The 26,078-nt window shown below is 29.2% G+C and overlaps 2 long non-coding RNA genes and 1 pseudogene across 5 annotated transcripts; 2 read left to right on the forward strand and 1 right to left on the reverse strand.

The window, feature by feature from the left end:
* Positions 1–21,446: 21,446 nt before the first annotated feature.
* LOC123270634 lies at positions 21,447–21,953 on the forward strand. Its single transcript, XR_006510658.1, has 2 exons — positions 21,447–21,714; positions 21,870–21,953. It is a non-coding gene; the product is annotated as an uncharacterized LOC123270634 (long non-coding RNA).
* Positions 21,954–22,043: 90 nt separating this feature from the next.
* Positions 22,044–23,527, forward strand: LOC123270632 (annotated as a pseudogene).
* A 400-nt stretch (positions 23,528–23,927) lies between these two features.
* Positions 23,928–25,018, reverse strand: LOC123270633. Of its 4 annotated transcripts, XR_006510654.1 has the most exons (4): positions 24,866–25,018; positions 24,639–24,785; positions 24,234–24,545; positions 23,928–24,096 (listed from the first exon to the last, which is right to left on the reverse strand). It is a non-coding gene; the product is annotated as an uncharacterized LOC123270633 (long non-coding RNA). The 4 variants fall into 4 exon arrangements; XR_006510653.1 differs by having other exon boundaries at positions 24,639–25,018; XR_006510657.1 differs by having other exon boundaries at positions 24,625–25,018.
* Between the last annotated feature and the right edge of the window lie 1,060 nt (positions 25,019–26,078).

A 26,078-nucleotide genomic window follows, 5' to 3' on the forward strand; every position in this document is an offset into this window, starting at 1 on the left:
CTCCATAACTATTTAACTTGTAATAGCTTGGTTCGAAAGTATCCCGGCGTGCTGATACATAGACAAGCCTATCCCGGTGTTTAACACGGGTCGATGCATCGATTAACCTGCATTACTTCCAGGTCCGCTCATACCTCACATTCTTGCCTTCTTTTCATTTAAAATTTTTTTTCTGGACTCGAAATTCAATTAAAAAAATATTATAAAAGAAATTTTATTGAAAAGTTGTTATATTAATGATAAAAATTACCGAAAAAATAATTAACATTTTAAAACAACACTTTTTAAAGTTTGTCAGTTAAATTTACGGACTAGTCCGTAAAATGAAAAATTTTAATTCATCTTACTGCACACAATATAATTATTATCGGACATATTATTATTAATTTTCAGGTTTTATATTTTTGAAAAACTAGATTTTAGTTTATTAACATTAAATGTTTAATTAATTTTTATTAATTTTTCACGTTCTCCAAAATTTAACAAAATTTCTTTCATCGTCCTCTTAATTTTTTTACATTTTTTTTTATTAAAATTCTATCTGCGAATTTCCGAGAAAAATGTAAATTAAATAAATGACAAGGCAGAATTTAGCTGTAGGTTTGTAGCATATTTTTTGAGCCCTAACGACGCGGATAATAAAATTCTGGAAATGGCGTATCCGTATTATATTAGCATTAAGAGCGTAGAGTTTTTGTAATAAAACAAAGTCTAGGAAGGACCTAGACCCCAAATAGCTGCATTTGAATCAGCCTATTTTTTCTGCTCTCTCTAAGCTATGCTATCGAGTTTAAATATATATCTTATCCTATTTTTTTTTCTATCTAAAGGACTCGCATATAAATTAACCGGTTTGTCCTCTTCCAAAATTATTTACAGAATTTTAGCATTTAATATCGCAAATATTCCAATATTTAGAATTTTTAAATTAACTTCTAAACATAATTTATCAATTTGATAAAAAAATTCATCAATTAATTAATTAATTTAACGGATAAGATTTTTTCCGCTCGTGTGCCAGCACACACTCTCTACTCGTTGTCCAACCTTTTACTAACCAAAATTTCTATCCACACCCCGACTAGAAATTGTAGTGAGGAAAGCCGAAGAATTAGTGAGGGGCAAGTTTGGCTTGCCTAACTTAGACAAGCCTAATTTGCGCCTTCTTAAATCCACGTTAAGCAAAATGAAGATTGGCATGCCGAATTTGCATGTAATTTGGGACATCTATGACAAGCCGAACTTCGGCGAACCTTTGGAATGGCTGACTAGCTGGAAATAACGATAACCAAAGGTTTGCCGAAGTTTGGCTTGCCATAAATGTCCCTAATTATCTTTAAGTTTGGTAAACCAAACTTTCGTAAGCCTTTGGATTTTATAATTTCCTGCAAGTTAGGTATTCCAAACATTCGCCAAACTTCGTCTCCCCATAGATGGCCCCAATTACTTTTAAGTTTGGCAAACCGAACTTCCGTAGACCTTTGGATTTTATAATTTCCTGCAAGTTAGGCATTCCAAACGTTTGACGAACTTCGGCGTTTCTTGCCAAAGTACTTTAAAACGGAGTGGGAGAAGATATTTGGCTTCGTCTTTCCAAGGTTAAGCCTTTTAGTTCTATACATATAAAAGTGTGTATTTATGAGAGTATTTGTGTATTGTACATATAAACATGGTGTCTCATGTACCCGACTAGAAATTTCAGTGAGGCATATGCCGAAGAACCAATTTGGTGCAAGTTTGGCTTGCCTAACTTAGGCCTGCCTAGGTTGTACCTCATAAAAACCAAGGTAGGCAGAACGAAATGTTTGGCTTGCCATATTTGAACGTAACTAGGAAAGTTTCATGGATTCCTTAAGTCTGATATATCATGGGAACGCCGAACTGGTTTCAAGTAACGATAACCTGAGTTTTGCTAGTTTGGAGCGAACTTGGCTTTCCGAACTTAGGCTAGCCCAATTCGAATCTTATTTGTTTTAAATTAGGCAAGCCGAACATTGGTTGTGCTTATAAGTATCTTGAAGTAAGAGGTCGCTCATCATCGGCGTAGCGTCGCGGTATGGTATAGGGCCCTCGTACGTCGGGTACCGTGTTCGAGTCTCGCGTTCGACATGTACAATTTTTAATAATTAATAATTACTAATTATAACTACTATTAAGGCGAGTGTGAAGTAAAGTTAAGTGTTATGTATGATTAGTGTATCTAACTCCTCCATCATCTCCATCCCCCTTGGCTTATCAAATCTACCAATCAAAAAAACCTCTTCACATTAAAAAACGCTTCAAAAAACAAAAAAAAAATTGAATTAAATAATATTAAATAAAACCAACAAAGAATTTGTTTTTTTTTTCTTTTTTTTATGAAATATTTAAAAAATTTAGTCCTAAATTTAATATTTATACTTAAAATAGTAAAAGAAGATAAAAAAATAAGCATTTGTTATAATTAATTTTCGCTTGATAATAAAAAAGCTAAAAATCAAAAAAGAATTAGATTTGGATTCTTCGTTGTGAATTTGGTTTCCAAACTGCAATCTAATCAGGAAGCCAAGTTAGGTTGAGCCTCGCAACTGCGTTACATCCCAAATTTTGGCCTGGTTTGGATGCCTCACTTACTGCAAGTTCGGAATTCGGCATGCCTCCTTGCGCCAAATCACTGCCTCACTGAAATTTCTAGTTGGGACATTAATTTAATTTATTATTTTCTTTATGATTAATATATCTGTATATATAAGCAAAATAGAGTTCCTTTGACTAAAGTTGACGTGAAAACAACTGAAGCTATCGGGATAGGATTGCTACCATTCAACGCAGAATTTTTCGTAGATGGTTATTGGCTACTTATTTTTTGGATTTTATCAACCCTTTCTCATTTTTTTAACGATATACATTTGTATTCATTTTTTCCCGCTAATAAAAACAAAAGACTCTCATTTTTCATTCGTTTGTTTTTAATACGATTTTCTTTTGTTTTTATTACATAACCTTAATATTTGATTGATTTAACGTCATTTAAAAAAATTAGGAAAACGGTTGACTCTGAAGGCCATCCCTGCAACTTCCCGCTAATTCCATACTTAGGCGCTTAAAATTGCACCAATGACGTTTTTGAGCTCTTCGAGCTCAAAAATACAATTTATGGGTTATTTTGAGCTCTCCGAGCTCAAAGAGATTGCTATCCTATGCTTTAAAGCTCTTCGAGCTCAAAAGTCTGATAGAGATTTGATAAGACACTATTTTTTGAATTTTTAAACCGCAATAACTTTTGAATGAATAAACCGATTTTTACGCGGTTAAAAGCATTCGACGCAGTTTTTTAAGCTTCACAAAGAATTTTAAATTTTGAATTGATTGCGCTAGGAATTTTGGAGTTATTTTGAAAAAACACTTTTTTCGGTTTTCTTTCATTCACGATATCTCTCGAACGAATCAACCGATTTTGACCGGACTGGTGGCGATCAACGTGGTTTTTTAAGGTTAAGAGCTGATTAGTTTTTGGAATTGAACCTTTAAGCCGTTTAAAAGTCCAAAAAAACCACATTTGAAAAAAATTTTTTTTTTTCAGTTTTTTTAAGATTTCTCAAAATCTATTGATCTGAATCGGTCCAAATAGTTTTCAAAATCTAAGTTTGGTCAAGCCCTTTTGAATGGCTTCAACCGCGATGAAATCGGTCAAGCCGTTCAAAAGATATAAGCGGTTCACGTACTTTCACATACACACACACACACACACACACACACACACACACACACACACACACACACACACACACACACACAACCTCGCGGGGATAGTCAGGGAAGCTTCCTGTGACCTTCAAACGTCGAGATCTGATGAAAACTCGATTTTTGCAAAACCGGGTGAAAACAATAACTTCCCGATTTTTGAAAATCTTCGATTTTCTTAGCGGGAAGTTAAAAAGTTTAATAAAGAAGCTAATTATGTCTGGTGAACTAAGTGATGAAAATTTATATTTATATGCTGATCGTGTGTTTGGTTATGATAATTGGTTCCATGAAATAAAATAGTTAGATTTCTATGAAATCTACTAAAATTGTTCTTGTTTATAAACTAGGACTTTTGAAACATGAAATTTAGGCCACGTCTATTGAGTTTCAATAACATTTACTAAAAATTTCCTTACAACAAACGTCTTTTTAGCAGCGGGAAAAAAGTCATTGTAAGGTTTCCAAAACTTAACATTACATGTAGTAATTCAGTCAACGGACTAACAATTTTACATAAATGTTGTTTTTGCTGATTACATAACTTATAAATTGTTGCTATTGCGGGATCGCGGGAATGTAACAGATTAAAATGAATGGATTTTCCAAACACTAGATATGTGAAAAATAAATTTGGCTACTTATTTAAATAGACTTCGTAAAAAACATGTTAAATTTATTTTCTATAAAAAATTGACGTTACTGAGAAAATTTTAAATAACAGAAAAATTGTTGGCACTTGAAGCTAGACAGATTTCAACTTGACTTATGAGACTTGCAATGACTTTAACTGAAACTGTCAATGCTTATTTGGAATCTGTGCAAATTAAAACAATACTCCAATCAAATTTAAAGTCTAGATCTAAAAATGCAATTTTATAAAGCACTCAGCGCTAAAATCCAACAGCAAATTTTTATAATTGTTTATTTTTTAAAAATCAAATTGTCAAAAATTATGTTTAATATTTTTTTTTCACCGAAAAAATTTATAGAACTTTAAATTAATATTTTTGCGCTTAATATTGTGACCGATCAACACACAAATATAATAACAACAATAATGAATACATATTAGCATTATCATAACCGAAACAGGGAGTCGATAAAATAATCAGCGGCATTGTCATCCAAATCACAACTTTGAATTTTTGAATAATAATTTGAAAGATTATGAAAATCGATCATCAATTTGAGATCAATCTTACTTAGACTAACCGTGAATAACGAGCAATCATCGATCAAATGATTAGCATCTTAAATTGCGCCTCTGCTTATTTATTTAGTCTTTAGTCAATAACACAAAAAAACGTTGGTTAATTTTTTATGAAACGCTAGTCGAGATTCGGAGGAAAATTTTTTCTATAATGGACTCGAAAAAAGTAACCCTAAGGGGTCTAGTAGCACACGTGTCAAAACTCATCTTTTTTGTGTGTTGCTATGGATTTAACAGAACGGCCACCTGCTACACAATACCTGCGCATGATCATTTACTTTTTTTTTTTATTTGTGACTCCGAACAAAGAGCGGTTTAATTGAACGGCTAATGCGTTGACGTGTTAGAGAGTTTCTTTTTTTGGGATCTGAGCAAAAAATTCATTAGTTATTAAGTTCAATGCGAAATTTAATATTTATTCTAATGAAGTGTGATTTTTTTTTTAATTATAAAGTAATGTATGTTGAAATAAAAATTTTTTTCCTTGCTAAAATTGATGAAGAAGATTGTTAAGAATAATTTTGTGAAGCTTGCACTGAAAAAATTGTTTGTTTGATTTAAATTGGTAGATTTATTTAAAATAACTTAAAAATATGTATTTAATATGAACAAATTTGTTTGATATATGCTGTGAACGGAGATATGCTGTGAACGGAGCGCCAGACTACCGACTATGTTTAATGTAAGCAGAACGGTATTTTGAGGTTGCAAAATTTTATTTAATTCTACAGTACTTTTTTTTCCTAAATTGTATATTATAACAGTAATTCATACTTTATTTGACTGTTATTAATTAATGATATTCACTTATAACAATTAATCTACTTGAAATTATTAAATTTAATCAGCACAAACTATAGCAACGCAAAAATTTCGATCCTGACTTTTTTTCAATGGGCAAAGTGATCTGCCACAGACTAAAAAACGCCATTCGGCCATACCCGACATGGATAGGTAGATTTCTTGTTTGAATATTGAAAAAAAAACACGTTATTAAAAGGCAAAAATGTCCTAAAATTTATTTTTTATTATATTTTTGCAAATAATGATATGAGACCGACTACAACCAATAGATATTCAAAGACATCTTCCTAAAAAATAGGATTTGTAACAGACGAAAGTCATTTGATGATAATAGCTAAAAATTAATTTATTTTTGATTTTTTTTTAATTTTCCAAACTCCGAAATAAATTGAAAAAAGTATCAAAAGGTAACGAATAATAGCTCAAATCGAAGATAATTATGTGAATTTTGACATAAAGTTGATAAATTCAAGCTATCTTTTATGGCTTAAAAATTATTTAAAGAAAAAGGGCTGGAATACGTTCATTGAAAAATTTTTGAAAATTTTCAAATTCACGGAATTAATTAAAAAAATCATCAAAACTAGACAAATAATAGTTTAAATTGAAGGTTATTAAATGAAATTTAAGATAAATTTGATAGATTTTATCTATTTTTTACATCTGGAAGATTATTTTCATAAAAATACAAAATTCAAAATTTTTGAAAATGAAAAAATTTTCAAACACCCACAACTCGTAAACTAACCGGCCGATTTTGCTCATCTTTGAACTTGATCTTGGTATTGATCCACAGAATAAGCCCACAAAATTTCATAAAGATCGGTTGAGAACTGTGGGCGCAATCCTGCTGACATGGCGCGTTATATCACATATATATATATATATACATACATATATATATATATATATATATCACATATATATATATATATACATACATAAATACATATATAAACTTTTGAGCCAATGCCATTTTTCGACATTACTCGATAAAATAAAACATATTATGATAAAATTTTCCTAAAATTACAACATGAGACCGGCTACAATAGTTATATTTCTATAGAAATCTACCTAATAATTCGAGAATGCATAGTAATCCTTCATTAGATGGGAAACTACAGTTAAAATAAAAGACCATTCGGCAGCCGAAATGGAAGTAGATTTCATGATGAATAAAAAAAAATTTCTAATCAAGGTTGCATTGAGTATGAAAACAAAAATCAAAGAAAAAAAAAAAAGAATGAATCGACTAGCTGTTTTAATGTATTGTTAAACTGTATATAAATGCTGACACATGGAATCATTTCCGAAACGAATGCAAAAGTAAAATTTCATTTTTGGGAGGGTCATTCTTAACGCAAAAAATCAATAGATATATGAATTAAAGCTTATTTAATAAGCTTTCAGATGCATTAAACATAAATTTATTAGGATATTGTGTTCAATAGTATTTACATGGAAAAACAGTAAAAAAATGGGAATTTTTGAAATTTTTCAAAAATTTCAAATTGCTCTCATTTCTAAAATAACGGAACGATTTGGCTCATCTTAGAACTTAACCTCAGAAACCGGTCAAAAAATAAGTATGTTAAATTTTATTGAGATCCGATTAGAATTGCGGAAGTTAGAGTAGAGACATAGCCCGTTATATCGTATATATATATATATATATCTATATATCTATATATATATATATATATATATATATATACCTACATATATAAACTTTTGAACCATATGTATTTTCTGAATCAGTTCGACGAGCTGAGTGAGGAAATAGCAAAATTTTCCAAAAGTTGCGTCATGAGAACCAATACAATATTTAGATTTCTATGAAATCTACTAAAAATATATTTCACAGCTTGCATCTACACCCGCCAGGGTGCGCTAGAATTATTTTTACATAAACTGTAGTTTCAAGGGGATAGTTTGCTATAAAAAATGCAACCAACGCGAGACTTAAGTTGGTACCAATTGTAAATTTTTATTATAATTACAAAAAATACTAAAATCCGCACAAAAACAGTTTCACTGTAAAAAAATCGCGCCAAATCCACATTCATAAGACTATTAAGAAAAAAAAATTAGGAAAACGGTTGACCCTAAAGGCCATCCCTGCAACTTCCCGCTAATTCCATACTTAGGCGCTTAAAATTGCACCAATGACGTTTTTGAGCTCTTCGAGCTTGAAAATACAATTTATGGGTTATTTTGAGCTCTCCGAGCTCAAAGAGATTGCTTTCCTATGCATTTGAGCTCTTCGAGCTCAAAAGTCTGATAGAGATTTGATAAGACACTATTTTTTTAATTTTTAAACCGCAATAACTTTTGAATGAATAAACCGATTTTCACGCGGTTGGCAGCATTCGACGCAGTTTTTCAAGCCTCACAAAGAATCTTAAATTTTGAATTGATCGCGCTAGGAATTTCGGAGTTATTCCGAAAAAACACTTTTTTCGGTTTTCTTTCGTTCACGATATCTCTCGAACGAATCAACCGATTTTGACCGGACTGGTGGCGATCGACGTGGTTTTTTGAGGTTAAGATCTGATTAGTTTTTGGAATTGAACCTTTAAGCCGTTTAAAAGTTATTCCAAAAAAACCACATTTGAAAAAAATTTTTTTTTCAGTTTTTTGAAGATTTCTCAAAATCTATTGATCTGAATCGGTCCAAATAGTTTTCAAAATCTAAGTTTAGTCAAGCCCTTTCGAATGGCACCAACCGCGATGAAATCGGTCAAGCCGTTCAAAAGTTATAAGCGGTTCACATACTTTCACACACACACACACACACACACACACACACACACACACACACACATACAGACACCGTGACAACCTCACGGGGATAGTCAGGGAAGCTTCCTGTGACCTTCAAACGTCGAGATCTGATGAAAACTCGATTTTTGCAAAACGGGGTGAAAACAATAACTTCCCGATTTTTGAAAATCTTCGATTTTCTTAGCGGGAAGTTAAAAATTACAACAGTTCTCATAATAATAAAAAAAATTTGCATCGTCATTTTTTATCAATGCAGTAGTTTTTTCTTATTTTGTATTACAAAAAATTTTTCTCCTTAGTAACGATAAATTAAACCACCAATAATTAAAACCACACCGTAGAAAAATTAAAAATAAATTCTACACATTAACTTATTCCTCCTCTAACAACGGCGAACAAAACTAAACTCCATAAAATTAGTGTCATTGATTAAATACCCAAAATCCTTTAAAATCCTATAAATAAAGCCAAATAAATTCCACCTCCTCTTAATTTGCCGATAAATCAAAAGTACCCTTAGATTTTCTGATTCGGGGACCGAACAGACTCATATTAGCTTAAATATCCGATGTAAGATAATTCTAGCCCAGAAATGTGCTCGAGAGCCCACTAATGAGTCCAATAGACGATAATCGATCGTATTATATTTATTATATCTATAATCGACTATTTTGTCCGCAAATTTATAAATTATACGATAAATGTTTTATTATTTATCTAGTTTTGTCTTTCCCAGAAGTTGGAGGTTACTCGGGTGGCATATGTAAGACTAACTGCCCATCTAATCCTTACTGATTTTTTTCTGAATAGAATTTAATACACCAAAACGGTAATCGTAGATATTGTGGCGTGATACCTCTATTTTAGAAAATAACTATCAGATCTTACTGTATAATAATAAATACTGCTACTAATACTATGACTATGATTTGGTACCTTAATTAGGGATAGACTTCTGCTTTCTTTCTTTCTTCTAAAGAAAAAAAATAGTGCTCGCAATTTTGTAGTTAAAAATGTTTCTCTAGAATTTTAAAAAACTTGCAACAGCTGAGGTCAAAATGACAGTGTTCATGGGTGTTTAAGTTTTTTTAAGAAAAAAAAATTGTAGATTCTGAGGCGTGCCTTTTTGGTCTATGGAATCTTCTCCAAGGAAGAAGAACAGGTCCGTTATGTTCTTACGTGTCTTTGGTTGGTCTACTAATGAGGAATAGGTGGACTTTTTTTGGTAAATCTTTCAGATTACAGGAGCGGTGGATTTTTTTTTATTGAGGTGTGTTTGAGAAACGGACTTGGGAGCAAGGTGCAGAATTGAAATCTTTTTAAGAGAAAATTAGTTCATTTTTTGGTAGTAGTTGGGTAAGTTTTGAGTTAGTGGGAGAAATGGAAATAACTACTGTAGGAATATTCCGCAATTTTTTATCTAATTACAATTCTTTTGATAATTTTTCAAAATGTAAAAATGTAATATTAAAAAGTATTCTTAATTTTTAATGGAGAATTATGAAAAATTAATAAGGATAATTATATTTAAGGATTTAAATGCTTAAAATTGCAGAAAAATAAAATGTGTCTTAGTGGAAACAGTTTAAAATTTGAAGAAGTTTTTGGTTAAAAAATAAAAATTAATTAAACAATTATTGTTAACTAGCCGTTACCCGCCCGCTTCGCGTGGCGTACAATATACGCCAGGCGCGAAAAATATTAATTTTGTTATCTAACTACGTAAGTAGTTATATCATAAATGAATTTTATGAAATTTACATACTCAGATAATAAATTAGGGCATTATAAATTGATATGAGTTAAAAATAATGATTGACACAGCTTTCCACATCACCATGGAGGTACTGTGTCATGCGATGCGTCCCTGTTATTTTAAATGGCGGGATCCCCAGTAGGCCTACACCATGGATAGATGTGAGCATGAATGTCAGGGTTTGAAATATGTTATTCATATTCAATTTATAAAAATATAGATTAAATATGAAAAATTCAAACTCAGGCTATCATGTTCACGTCTATGAAAATTAATTTAGCAGATGTTTAATAATTTTAATAGCTTTTTAACAAATAAATTATGGCAAAAAAAATTATTAAAAAAAATTAACATCTATAAATTTTAACAAATTAAAAATGCAGTTTTTTAAAAATAACTTTTTGGAATAAATTTGGCGGGTAACGGCTAGTATAGGTATACAAATACATAGAGTGATCATATAATGGTACATGATCATCTATTATGGCTTTTACCTTATATAAAAATTTTTAATTTTTTTTATATTTAATGCCTTCTTATTATCCTTTAGGAATTGAATTTTATAATTTTTTAATTAACGCCCACGCAAGGATTTGTGAGGGTGGCATTTCATAAAATCCACAGATTCGGTAGAATCTGGCGCCAAGTTCCGTTCAAATCCGTTGTAAACGGAGCGCCAGACTACCGACTGTGTTTACTGTAAGCAGAACGGTTTTTTGAGGTTGCGAAATTTTATTTAATTCTACCGTACTTTTTTTTACCCAATTTGTTTATCATAACAGTAACTCATAATTTATTTAACCGTATTAATTAATTATATTCACTTATAACAATTTATTTACTTGAAATTATTAAATTTTATCATCACATACTATAGCTCGCTCAGAAATTTCGATCCAGACTTTTTTTTGATGGAGAAAGGTCAGCGCCACAGACTAGATAAAATAAAAATGTGTAGTAATCCTCCTATAGATACGCAACTACAGTTAAAAAAAGTAATTCACAGCTTACATTTACGGCCGCCAGGGTGCACTGGAATTATATCTACATAAGCTGTAGCTTCAAGGGGATAGTTTGCAGTAAAAAATGCTGCCAACGCGAGATTTAAGTTGGTACCAATTGTAAATTTTCATTATAATTACAAAAATACTAAAATCGAACAAAACAGTTTCACTGTAAAAAAATCGCGCCAAGTCCACGTTCATAAGACTATTAGGAAAAAAAAAAATTTTTTTTTCTTTACAAAAAGATACAAAATAAAAAAATAAAAAAATCTAAGTAACCGATATGATTGTTTATGATTTTTGGAAATTAAAAAAAATCTTATTGTAAATTTAAAAATTAAACAAAAAATTTTAGAACGTACTTGGTGTGCGTCTTTGTGCATTTCAATTTTTTTAAAGTCCTAATAAATAGATTTTACGAATTTCATTAAAAGTAAAATATTTTGCAACCACGCACACTAAATACGTTCTAAAATTTTTTTTTTAATTTTTAAATTTACAATAAGATTTTTTTTAATTTCCGAAAATCATAAACAATCATATCGGTTACTTAGATTTTTTTATTTTTTTATTTTGTATCTTTTTGTAAAGAAAAAAAAATTTTTTTTTTTCCTAATAGTCTTATGAACGTGGACTTGGCGCGATTTTTTTTACAGTGAAACTGTTTTTGTTCGGATTCATTCTTTACAGCTCAAAAACTCCAAAAAAATCAATCTGGCCAAGTTTCAATCCTTTAGCTGCTATAGATTAAAAGGTACAATTTCTTTTAATTTTACGCCCACGCACGGACATGTGGGGGTAGAATTTAATGAAATTTATTCTTAACAGCTCAAAAACGCCAAAAAAGCATTCTGGCCATGTTTCAAAGTATTAATAGCTATAGATTGAAATTTACGAATTTTTTCTTAATTTGACGCCCACGCACGGACACGCCAGGGGGGTGGAATGTCACAGAATCCGTTTTTAAAAAATTTCTAAATGTAATTTGAAACATTCTGACCAAGTTTTGAACTATTAAAAGCCATAATTGAAAAATATGAATTTTTTTTCGTGAACACCCCCGCAACCCCCCTTGTGGGTGGAATTTCGTGAAATCCGTTCTTAGCTGACCTCTACTTGGCAAAAGGAATATTCCTGCCAAATTTCAAGTCTCTAGGTCTTATAGTTCCAGAGATATCGTGATGAGTGACTATCTATATCTATAGAAAGTCTCCTATATATATATATAGATAGATAGACTAAAATCTAGTTTTTAAGAATTTAAACCCTGAAAATTAATAATAATGTGTCCAATACTGATTATATTGTGTGCAGTAAGATGAATTTAAATTTTTATTTTACGGACGAGTCCATAAATTAACTAACAAACTTTTAAAAGTATTGCTGTTATTAATTGTTAATAATAATACCGGTAATTTTTAATAATTTTAGAGAAATTTTCTTATTTTTTTTAATTTAAATAATTAATATTACAGTTAAATTTGTCTTAAATAAATCAGTCCATAATTTAAGAAAGTTTTTGGTTAATATTAAATAAACATTGAATGTTAATAAACTGAAATTTAGTTTTTAAAAATTTAAACCCTGAAAATTAAGAATAATATGTTTATTGATAATAACATGTCCGATAATAATTATATTGAGTGCAGTAAGATGAATTAAAATATTTATTTTACGGACTAGTCCGTAAATTTAACTGACAAAATTTTAAAAGTATTGCTGTTATTGTTAATTATAATACCGGTATTTTTTAACAATTTTAGAGAAATTTCCTTATTTTTAAGGATTTAAATATTTGAAAGTATAGAAAAATAAAATGTGTCTTAGTGAAAGTAATCCAAAATTTAAGGGAGTTTTTGGTTAAAAATAATTAAACATTTGATGTTAATATACTAAAATTTAGTTTCTTAAAAATATAAACCCTAATAATTAATAATAATATGTCCGATAATAATTATATTGTATGCAGTAAGATGAAATAAGATTTTTATTTTTCGGACTAGTCCGTAAATTGAACTAACAAGCTTTTGGAAGTATTGCTATTATTTATTGTTAATTATAATACCGGTAATTTTTAACAATTTATGAGAAAGTTCCTTATTTTTAAAGATTTAAATATCAAAAATTACAGTAAAATAAAATGTGTCTTAGCTGAAGTAGTCCAAAATTTAAGGGAGTTTTTGACTAAAATTAAATAAAAATTCAATGTTAATAAACTAAAATCTAGTTTTTTTTTTATTTAAACCTTGAAAATTAATAATAATATGTCCATTGATAACAATATGCCCGATAATAATTATATTGTGTGCAATAAGATGAATTGAAATTGTTATTTTACGGACTAGTCTGCAAATTTAACTGACAAACTCTTAAAAGTATTACTGTTATTAATTTTTAATTATAATACCCGTAATTTTTAACAATTTAAGAGAAATTTATTTATTTTTAAGGACTTAAATTTTTAAAATTACAGTAAAATAAAGTGTGACTTAATGAAAGTAGTTCAAAATTTTTAAGGAGTTTTTGGTTAAATTAAATAAAAATTCAATATTAATGGACTAAAATCTAGTTTTTTAATAATATAAACCCTCAAAATTAATAATAACATGTCCATTGATAACAATATATCCGATAATAATTATATTGTATGCAGTAAGATGAATGAAAATTTTTATTTTACGGACTAGTTCGTAAATTTAACTAACAAGCTTTTGGAAGTATTGCTGTTATTAATTGTTAATTACAATACCGGCAATTTTTAACAATTTTAGAGGAACTTCCTTATTTTTAAGGACTTAAATATTTAAAATGACGGTAAAATAAAATGTGTCTTGATGAAAGTAGTCCAAAATTTAAGGGAGATTTTAGTTAAATTAAAAAAAAATTCAATATTAATGGACTGAAATCTAGTTTTTTAATAATATAAACCCTCAAAATTGATAATAACATGTCCATTGATAACAATACGTCCAATAATAATTACATTGTGTGCAATAAGATGAATGAAAATTGTTATTTTACGGACTAGTCCGTAAATTTAACTGAAAATTTCTTAAAAGTGTCACTCTTAGTTGTTAACTATAATAACATGTCCATTGATAACAATATGTCTGATAATAATTATATTGTATGCAGTAAGATGAATGAAAATTTTTATTTTACGGACTAGTCCGTAAATTTAACTAACAAGCATTTGGAAGTATTGCTGTTATTAATTGTTAATTACAATACCGGCAATTTTTAACAATTTTAGAGAAACTTCCTTATTTTTAAGAACTTAAATATTTAAAATGACAGTAAAATAAAATGTGTCTTGATGAAAGTAGTCCAAAATTTAAGGGAGTTTTTAGTTAAATTAAATATTAATGGACTAAAATCTAGTTTTTTAATAATATAAACCCTCAAAATTGATAATAACATGTCCATTGATAACAATACGTCCAATAATAATTACATTGTGTGCAATAAGATGAATGAAAATTGTTATTTTACGGACTAGTCCGTAAATTTAACTGAAAATCTCTTAAAAGTATCACTCTTAGTTGTTAACTATAATAACATGTCCATTGATAACAATATGTCCGATAATAATTATATTGTATGCAGTAAGATGAATGAAAATTTTTATTTTACGGACTAGTCCGTAAATTTAACTAACAAGCTTTTGGAAGTATTGCTGTTATTAATTGTTAATTACAATACCGGCAATTTTTAACAATTTTAGAGAAACTTCCTTATTTTTAAGGACTTAAATATTTAAAATGACACTAAAATAAAATGTGTCTTGATGAAAGTAGTCCAAAATTTAAGGGAGTTTTTAGTTAAATTAAATAAAAATTCAATATTAATGGACTAAAATCTAGTTTCTTAATAATATAAACCCTCAAAATTAATAATAACATGTCCATTGATAACAATACGCCCGATAATAATTTCATTGTGTGCAATAAGATGAATGAAAATTTTTATTTTACGGACTAGTCCGTAAATTTAACTGAAAATCTCTTAAAAGTGTTACTCTTAGTTGTTAACTATAATAACATGTCCATTGATAACAATATGTCCGATTATAATTATATTGTATGCAGTAAGATGAATGAAAATTTTTATTTTACGGACTAGTCCGTAAATTTAACTAACAAGCTTTTGGAAGTATTGCTGTTATTAATTGTTAATCACAATACCGGCAATTTTTAACAATTTTACAGAAAGTTCCTTATTTTTAGAATTTAAATATTTAAAATTACAGAAAAATAAAATATGTGTTAGTGAAAGTAGTCCAAAATTTAAGGGAGTTTTTAGTTAAAATTTATCCAAGTGTTGGTATTATCTACCGACTTTCAGGCAGCGCTGCAATCGCTCAAGACTTATCAGCTGTAGAAAACACATTATTACACATCTCAGTGATCAGTTTTTCCTCAATTACTCTTAATTACATTAACACCACTTTTATACAATTATCATTATAATTTTATTTTATCCAATTAGTTAAATATTATTTTTAAAATTTACTTTAAAGACATTCCGAATTTTTTTTGTTACTATTACCTATTATTCTATATAAATATATTTTCAATTGAAATAACCGAAAAAAATAAATTGAATAAAAAAATTAATTAAACATTTAGAGTTATTAAACTAAAATCTAGTTTTTTAAAATATAAAACCTGAAAATTAATAATAATATGTCCGTTAATAATTATATTGCATGCAGTAAGATGAATGAAAATTTTTTATTTTACGGACTAGTCCGTAAACTGACAATCTTTAAAAAGTGTTATAAATTGTTAATTATAATCTCGGTAATTTTTACAATTTATTTAAACAATTTTACATAAAATTTCTTTTAGTGTCTAAAAAAAAATCTGCATAAATAGTAATGAGACAGTAAATGAAAACAAATCACTAACAGCATCCACCGCTCGGAACTCGGAATTAAATAAAGAGCATATGGAGATATGTTCCATGAATCACATCCAGGTTTTATCTCGATAAAAACTTTAGCAATTACACCCACTCATACACACATAATATAAACTTACATATGCACGGTGTACAGCTTGCACAAGTAATAATTCAACATCGTTAATCCTGTCGGCACATTAGTAATTCTTAAACTTTTTTATGACCCTAACAACCGAGCGGAGCAGCTTGGTAATATCTCTCCTCATTAATTGCAATCAGCTTAAATTCCAAATGAAAATACCTTTATAAATTAAACGACCTGTACAGCGTTGCAGGAAATTATAAAATTACCTCTGAGGTCAAGCCTTAAAGGTTAAATTTTGTCATTAAAAAATAAGTTGGAAATTTTCCTTGAAAGCAAATTCAATCTTAATGATCAGCGATAAATTATAAATGATTAGTGATAAGATGATGTTTACTTTGAATTCGCAATCATCGAGATCATACTTATAAATATACTTATAGATATTTATGTGTATACTGTGTAGGTTCTGGAGTGCTCTGATTTACTTTATGTACGTAGCCATTACTTTGTTAACTCAATAACCAGTTACCAGTAAGCCAATCTTAACTGTATGTTATTAAGCCAACAAAAATTACAATAAGCGACAGATTTTTCTTCAGTGCTCTTATCTGTGTGCTGCTTATACAATATAGTAATATGAAATGCAGTGAAGGATCAAATGTTTGATGCATAATGTCCTCGGGGAAGTGTAATTTTTGTAGGCGTATTGGAATTATTTTTAAGAGTACTTGTTAAGGTTTTTGAAAAATAAATTTCAGTTTTTATTTATATGATTTTTTCTTAGTGAAAATTTATTTATTTATTTATTTATCTGGTAAGGAATTCTATCGAGTTGTAAAAACACCTGTATATAAAATCAGTGCAAAATATAACAGTTTTATAATACATAGACTTTTTTACAAAATTTTGTGTCGATAATACAATGCAAAGAGATAATAAGTACGAAAAGTAATAAATTTTTAAAGAAAGAAATACAAAGTATTAATAATTATCAGAAAAAGAAATATCCTATCAAATACTCGCATTTTCCATTAAATTTATTAGAAATATTCCCGTGTAAAAAAAATCATCTCAAAAGTATCTTTAAATTGTCGTTTGTTTAAGATCTTAAACGTGACATAAGGCAAGACTCTTTTAAGACGCCAAAGAAAAAAAAGTTCCAAGAGCAGATTTTTGAAATTTGGTACTTGAATTTGTTATGAAAATTTATTTTAAGACAATTTTGCAAGTTTCTTTAGAAAACTCTTAAAAAAAATTTGAAAAACGGTAGACCCTGAAGGCCATCCGTGCAACTTCCAGCTAATTCCTTACCTAGGTGCATAAAACTGCATCTCACGACGTTTTTGAGCTCTTCGAGCTCAAAAATACAATTTATGTGTTATTTTGAGCTCTTCGAGCTCAAAAGTCTGATAGAAGTATCACAGAACAATATTTTTAAAATTTTCAAACCGCACTAACTTTTAAATGAATCAACCGATTTTTACGCGGTTAGCAGTATTTGACGCAATTTTTTTAGTTTCATGAAGAATCTTCAAGTTTGAATTGATAAAACTAGGAAATTTGGAGTAATTCCAAAAAAACACTTTTTTTGGTTTTCTTTCGTTCATGATATTTCTTGAACGAATTGACCAATTTTAACCAGCTTGACAGCGGTCGACGTAATTTTTTCATGCTAATAGCTGATTAGTTTTTGAAGTCGATCAGTGCAGCCGTTTTAAAGTTATTCCAAAAAATGTCGGAGTTATGTTAAAAAAACACTTGTTTCCAAATATTTTATCGAGGATATCTCTCGAACCAATCAACCGATTTCCACGTTTTTGGCGGCAATCGACGCGGTTCTTTAAGCTCTGAAATTATTCTATATCATCAAAAACGATCCGAGAAGAAATGACGAAGTTATGTCAAAAAAATACTTTTTAAATACGGTTTTCTTTCGTTCACGATATCTTTCGAACGAATCAACCGATTTTGACCGGATTAGCGACGATCGGCGTGGTTTTTCAAGCTTAAGGCCAGATAAGTTTTTGAAGTTGATCGATAGAGCCGTTTAAAAGATATTCTAAAAAAACCACTTTCAAAAATGATTTTTAACTTCCCGCTAAGAAAATCGAAGATTTTCAAAAATCGGGAAGTTATTGTTTTCACCCCGTTTTGCAAAAATCGAGTTTTCATCAGATCTCGACGTTTGAAGGTCACAGGAAGCTTCCCTGACTATCCCCGCGAGGTTGTCACGGTATCTGTATGTGTGTGTGTGTGTGTGTGTGTGTGTGTGTGTGTGTGTGTGTGTGTGTGTGTGTGTGTGTGTGTGTGTGTGTGTGTGTGTGTGTGTGTGTGTGTGTGTGTGTGTGTGTGTGTGTGTGTGTGTGTGTGTGTGTGTGTGTGTGTGTGTGTGTGTGTAAAGGTATGTGAACCGCTTATAACTTTTGAACGGTTTGACCGATTTCATTGCGGTTGGTGCCATTCGGAAGGGCTTTTTCTTCTTTGACCAAACTAAGATTTTGAAAACTATTTGGACCGATTCAGATCAATAGATTTTGAGAAATCCTCAAAAAACTGAAAAAAAAAATTTTTTTAAATGTGGTTTTTTTGGAATAACTTTTAAACGGCTTAAAGGTTCAATTCCAAAAACTTATTAGCTCTTAACCTCAAAAAACCACGACGATCGCCACCAGTCCGGTAAAATCGGTTGATTTGTTCGAGAGATATCGTGAACGAAAGAAAACCGAAAAACGTGTTTTTTCGGAATAACTCCAAAATTCCTAGCGCGATCAATTCAAAATTTAAAATTCATTATAAGGCTTAATAAACTGCGTCGAATGCTTCTAACCGCGTAAAAATCGGTTTATTCATTCAAAAGTTATTACGGTTTAAAAATTCAAAAAATAGTGTCATCAAATCTCTATCAGACTTTTGAGCTCGAAGAGCTTTAAAGCATAAGAAAGCAATCTCTTTGAGCTCGGAGAGCTCAAAATAACCCATAATAGTATATTACACACCTAGGGAAGTAAAGTAAGAAATGTCTCAGATCACATGTAATTGTTGGCCGAGGCGAAGCCGAGGTCAACAAACATGTGATCTGAGGCTTTCTTTATTTACTTCCCGAGGAGTGTATACTATTTTTTGTCCGACGAAGGCGGAAAGCGGCAACTTAGTTTAGCGCAGCGGGACGAAAGTTGTCACTTTCTCGCCCGGAGGGCAATTGTATTTTTGAGCTCGAAGAGCTCAAAAACGTCATTGATGCAATTTTAAGCGCCTAAGTATGGAATTAGCGGGAAGTTGCAGGGATGGCTTTCAGGGTCAACCGTTTTCCTAATTTTTTTATATTAAGAAAACGTATAGTGATTTTAAAAACCTTGGATAAAAATACTTTGTATTCTGGGTGGAAAAAAACTTTTCTTCAGTGTATAACAAATTTTTTTGTTGAAACAGCTAAGTTATTCTATTAAAATAACAAAAAGAATTTTTTGGAGTAACAAAGACAATTTGTTAAAGTAATAAAGTGAATACATGATTTAAAAATATGCTATAATCAGCTATAGCTGATTCGGAAAATATTTTAGCAACAAATTAGTTTTGTTATTGCAACAAAATCATTTTGTAACAGCAACAAAGTCGTTTTGTGACAGCAACAAAATGATTTCGTTAGGGGAACAAATTGATTTTTACATAGCTTGAAATTATTTATACATAGCTTTTTAATTATTTTATATTGAAGAGATATGACAGGTTTAATTGAATTTTGAAATTTATTTTTTTTTTTTGTCAAAATATAATTTGTTATTTGTAAATTTTATTTTTCTTTGAAAATTTTCGGGTTTCTTTTAGAAATTTCACTCTTTTTTTGAAAGTATTAATTTTTTTCTGTAAAATTCCAGTTTTTATGGAAAATTTTATTTTCTACGCAAAATTTCATTCTTTTACAGAAAATTTTTATATTTCTCTGTAAATTTTTATTATTTATTGTGTAATTTCTTTTTTCATTTAAAAAATTTAGTTTTTTTTCACAAATATAATTTCTTTCTTAAGAAATTTTATTTGTATTTTTTTAACTTCTCGCTAAGAAAATTAAAAATTTTTTTTCAAATTTTTTTCTTGGAAAATTTTGTTTTTTTTCTCGGAAAATTTTATTTTTTATAAAATTGAATTTTTTTCTAAAAAGTTTAATTTTTTTCCGAAAAATTTCATTTTCCTTTGTAAATTTTTATTACTTATTTTGTAATTTCCTTTTTCTTTTGAAAAATTCACGTTTTTTCCGCAAATATAATTTTTTTTTGTAAATTTTTGTTTTACTCTGATAAAATTCAATTTTTTTTCCAATTTTTCTTTTTTAAAATTTTATCTTTCTTTATAAAATTTTTTTTTGTCTTCTAAAAATTCAGTTTTTTTCTTTATAAATATAATTTTTCTTTTACAAAAAATTAATTTTTATTAAAATATTTAATTTTTCTTTTAAAAAATTACAACTTTCTTTTTTCCTTTAAAAAATATTCTTTAAAAAAATTTCAAATTGATAAAAGTGTCGAATATCCCGGTCCTAACTCCTTATTTGATACATACCTCCCTCCTCCAACCCACGAATCTATCTAAGCTGCAAAATACAGACCTTACAATCCACAATATAAAACTTAGAATGTAAAAAATAAAGTACAAAAAATAATAACAAAATGTGAGATAGACTGATCGAGATACACGATACACTGAAGCCTCTCGACCCCCTCTGGCTCGAGACTTTTTATTTTAGTTCCTGTCCAGTAAGATCCAGCAAGAGAACCAGTACTATACGAGTAAAGTTAGTGTATACCGTATACTTACACTTATTTCTCCTGGTATCCTCTCCCGGGGGCAATCAAGTGGACACCTACCATACGACAGCTGCAAATCGTCACTTGCGCACGTGCGAATTCTTACCTTTACTTTTGCTCTGCTTTTTACAAGCTCTCGTTTGTTCGTACCAAGCATAAAAATAAAAGTAATTGTTTAAAAAATAAATAAACACTTATTTATAAAATAAAAGTTAAACTAAGAAGTAGAAAATTATTTTTAATGAGTAAAATAAGAGTGATTAACAAAAAAATTTATTTAGATATTTTAATAATGACTCAACTTTATTTAATATCGATCCATAAAATATTTACAATAATAAAATTCATTTTTTTTAATAATTTTTAAGGGTATGTTCCGATATGCACTGCGACCACTGTACAGTGTGACGTCAATTTAGTATACTGTGAAGCCGTTCCTTTATAGTTAGTTATACTGGTTACTATTTAAAACGGAACGCAATCCCGTATACTGTCAGCCGCATTTTTTGACGCAGTATTCAAATGAGTTTATTAAAGTTTTCTAGTTCATTAAAAAAAACTGTTGTTGGAGTACTATCAAATTAAAAATATTTTAATTAATATTAAATGTAAATTGAATTTATAATATAATAAAAGTAAGTAGTTTTTTATTAAAAAGAATATGTTTTTCATTACTTAACTTATATTAACTTTGTGTATAACTTAATGTGCAGAGGTTATGTAGAGTAAAATTTAGGAGTTTTTTTAAAAAAAATAATGATTGATTACTATAAACGAAAAAAAATTACAGGTAATGGAGTATCCAGTAATTGGAATAGTACTTGTTGGTGCAGTTCGAAATTTATTGGAATCTTCAGACGAAGATGATTCTAGCGATGATGAAGATTTCATCTATTGTTTTGGAAATCGTACAGGACAAGGTATCATTCCAAGAACCCAAAATTATGTCGAAAAATACGGTTTTTCGAATGACTGATGAAACTTTTAAAAGTCATTTTCGGTAAGACATGTATTTTACCCAATTAACTGATGATAATTATTTTTCAAAAACTTAAATATTTAAATTATTGTTAATTTCTAATATTACATCTTTATTTGTAAATCAATTATAGTATGAGGCGCGAAACTTTTGAATTTCTTATAAATTTACTCGGACCCGACTTACAAAACAATCTGTCCACTTTGGCAGACATCCTATTTCTGTCGAAAACAGCTTCTTCTGAGTATTTGGACCATGGCAACACCAGATTCTTACAGGTACATTATTCACGTTCCTTTAATCTTATTCTAAAGATCTTCAAGAAGTTGAAAATTGATGTTCAATAGAATAGCTTACTATTTTATTAATTTTACAGATCAGTATGTGATCGTTTCGATGTCGGAAAAGCAACAGCTTGGAGAACTGTTTGGAAAGTAGTCAAATCAATATATAATTATCTACCTGTCTACATAAAATGGCCTACTCGTGAAGAAGCGAGGATAACATCAAATCATATATATCGAAAGTACGGATTTCCGAATGTATTGGGAGCGATCGATGGAACACACATAAGAATTGCTCAGCCCAAAGAACACCATGCCAGCTATATTAACCGCAAAGGATTTCATTCTATTCAAACTCAGGTTTTTAAAACAATCAAATTTATATTGATGACCTATATATTTACCTAACTTGTTGAAATAAACTTAATTTTATAATTTCAGCTAGTATGTGATCACAAATTGAAAATTATTCATGCGTACTGTGGTCAAGCAGGCTCAGTCCATGACGCTCGTGTTTTCCGACTGTCAAATTTACAAAATTGTTGCACACCAGAATTTTTTTCCTGATGATACCCACTTGTTAGGAGACAAGGCTTACAGTATTCAACCTTGTATAATGGTACCTTATCGAAATAATGGTAACTTCAATCAAGATTCATTGCGATACAACACAATACATTCAAGTGCTCGTATGATGATAGAACGAGCAAACGCTTCATTAAAAGGAAGATTTCGTAGTTTGTTGGATAAACTGCCATTCAAAAGAACGGACTTAATACCATATTACGTAATTGCTTGTTGTATTTTGCACAACATTTGCATTATGAGAGATGATTTGATCGACATCCCAATACTTGTGAATCATGAAGTTCCAGTAATGGATGTAGATATTGAAATGAACAATGACATGAAAGTTGCTGGAATGGAGAAAAGAGAAAGGTTGAAAAATTTTATTAATAATAATGTATAAATTTTAAACTTTAGTCATACATGCATACTAATCAACTGAAAATTGAATTTTGCACATTAATTGAAAAGCAGATTTCTAAATCGACTTATATGTAAAAAAAATTGTAAATTTTATTGCGAATTTGTGTTTTCCTTAAATATTTCCACAACAAAGTGTATTCTCCTAATTTTGGAAAGAAAAATTGATGAAAAAAAGTTATATCATTGTAAGTTTTATCACGTTCATATATTTTTATTTCATCTTACAATATATATTTTGATATACCTTCTATAATATATGTAATGTTATTATTTTAATAAATCTTTAAAAAGTATAAAAATATGAACCTCTTCAGTTTGTACTTTTTTTTTGGTTTACTTCAACATCAACATAGATATGTTATAATAAAAAACAATAAAATAAAGACAACTACATTTAAAATATGAATACTTCAAATTTTTATAGCTAATATTTTTCTTAAAGATACTTAACTTTTTTGTAAATAATAAAATGTAAAAGAATATATTTTTTGTACGTAAAAAGTAAGTTCAGTCTTTGACGTTCTCTCAAGCATGTTTAATAAACAAAAAAAAACGCCGTTCATCTGAAAATCACGAATCTCCATGTCTTTTTGTTAGATGATCCACAAGCTTATTAAGAGCACCAGATAATTGAGCTATTGATGCAATTTTCTCACGATGATGTTGTTGGCGAATTTCACTATTTTCCTTTAGCTGCAAGTAATTCTTCACAGTAGTTAGTTAAAGTTTTTGACGCTTTCGTGGTGGGCTGATAACGTCAGGATCTAAAACGCCAAAAATTTTATTTTTTGCTAATCATGTTGCGAGTTTATGAAATATGAAAAGAGTAAATTTTAATAAATTTCTTCTAAATTTTATATCACATTAAAAATTATTTTACAAAATTAATTAATGTAAATACCCATTTTGTTGGTAGTATTTGATCCAGCAGTAGACAGAGGTTTTACCCACGGCTGCTCGCCAAATACTTCTTCCATTTCCTACAAATTAACAAAGGTAAAATATTTGCGAAAATTTTGGAAACTATGAATAGAAAAAATGATTAGTTTTTATTATTACATTATTATACCTGATTTTTGGATACAATAGAGGTATTCATAGTGGTTATATACGATAATCATTTGTAAATTATCAATATAACATATTTTAATTAATTTCACATTTTTACCTTTATTTATACAATACTCCAAAAGTTGAGTAGCAAACATCGTATCTACAAAGTAAAAATGAAAATTATTATAACAAAATAAGGTTATGTATTTACTTTTTGAAATATTTACATATATACAAACAATGGCAAATTTACCGGTCTTTGCACGATTAAAAATTTCCTGCGTAACTTTCAGCTCGTATTGAACATTTTCAACACAGTCTAATAAGGTTAATTTTGCAATTCTTCCATTGTTTTATTAAATCCAAATTAATTACAGAACTTTATAACTTTGGGATTAAACTGTAGGTATTGTTTATAAAACGTTAGACACTCAAGTGGTTTTGACTGATCACGTGATCAAAGTACTGCGACTACCTTACCTCGAAAACGCCAGTGCTCACAGTAGAATATGGCGACGATTTATGACGTCATATATTTCCCTAGGGTACTGCGGCAGTATACTGGCAGTCCATAACGGAACGAATTTTTCCACAGTGATAGCACTGTGCAGTGCTCGCAGTGCATATCGGAACATACCCTAAGTATATTTATAAAGTATAAATATATTATGTTATAACAAGAAATTAAAGATTTTTTGTTGATAAAATTCATTTTAATGATAGAAGAAAGTTTTGTCTTTATATGTACTCCTGGAAAGATTTTTCTGATAGCGAGAAAGAGTAGCCACCTAGCGGCAAAACCAAGAACTAATTTCTAATAAAAAGAACTTACTAATCTATATAATTAAGAGAATAAGGAAAATTTTGTCTCTGGCGTCTTTATACAATAAAATCCGAACAAAAACAGTTTCACTGTAAAAAAATCGCGCCAAGTCCACGTTCATAAGATTATTGGGAAAAAAAAATTTTATTTTTCTGTACAAAAAGATACAAAATAAAGAAATTAAAAAATCCAAGTAACCGATGTGATTGTTTATGATTTACGGAAATTAAAAAAAATTTTATGGTAAATTTAAAAATTAAAAAAAAAAATTTAGAACGTACTTAGTGTGCGTGGTTGCAAAATATTTTACTTTTAATGAAATTCGTAAAATCTATTTACTAGGACTTTAAAAAAATTGAAATACACAATGACGCACACCAAGTACGTTCTAAGATTTTTTTAAATTTACAATAAGATTTTTTAATTTCCGAAAATCATAAACAATTATATCGGTTACTTGATTTTTAATTTTTATTTTGTATCTTTTGAAAAGAAAAAATTTTTTTTTCCTAATAGTCTTATGAACGTGGACTTGGCGCGATTTTTTTACAGTGAAACTGTTTTTGTTTGGATTTTAGTATTTTTTGTAATTATAATGAGAATTTTCAATTGGTACCAACTTAAATCTCGCGTTGGCAGCATTTTTTACTGCAAACTATCCCCTTGAAGCTACAGTTTATGTAGATATAATTCCAGTGCACCCTAGCGGCCGTAAATGTAAGCTGTGAATTACTTTTTTTAACTGTAGTTGCGTATCTATAGGAGGATTACTACACATTTTTATTTTATCTAGTCTGTGGCGCTGACCTTTCTCCATAAAAAAAAAAGTCAGGATCGAAATTTGTGAGCGAGCTATAGTATGTGCTGATA

Source organism: Cotesia glomerata, linkage group LG8 (genome assembly GCF_020080835.1).
Source record: "Cotesia glomerata isolate CgM1 linkage group LG8, MPM_Cglom_v2.3, whole genome shotgun sequence".
NCBI classification, from domain to species: domain Eukaryota; kingdom Metazoa; phylum Arthropoda; class Insecta; order Hymenoptera; family Braconidae; genus Cotesia; species Cotesia glomerata.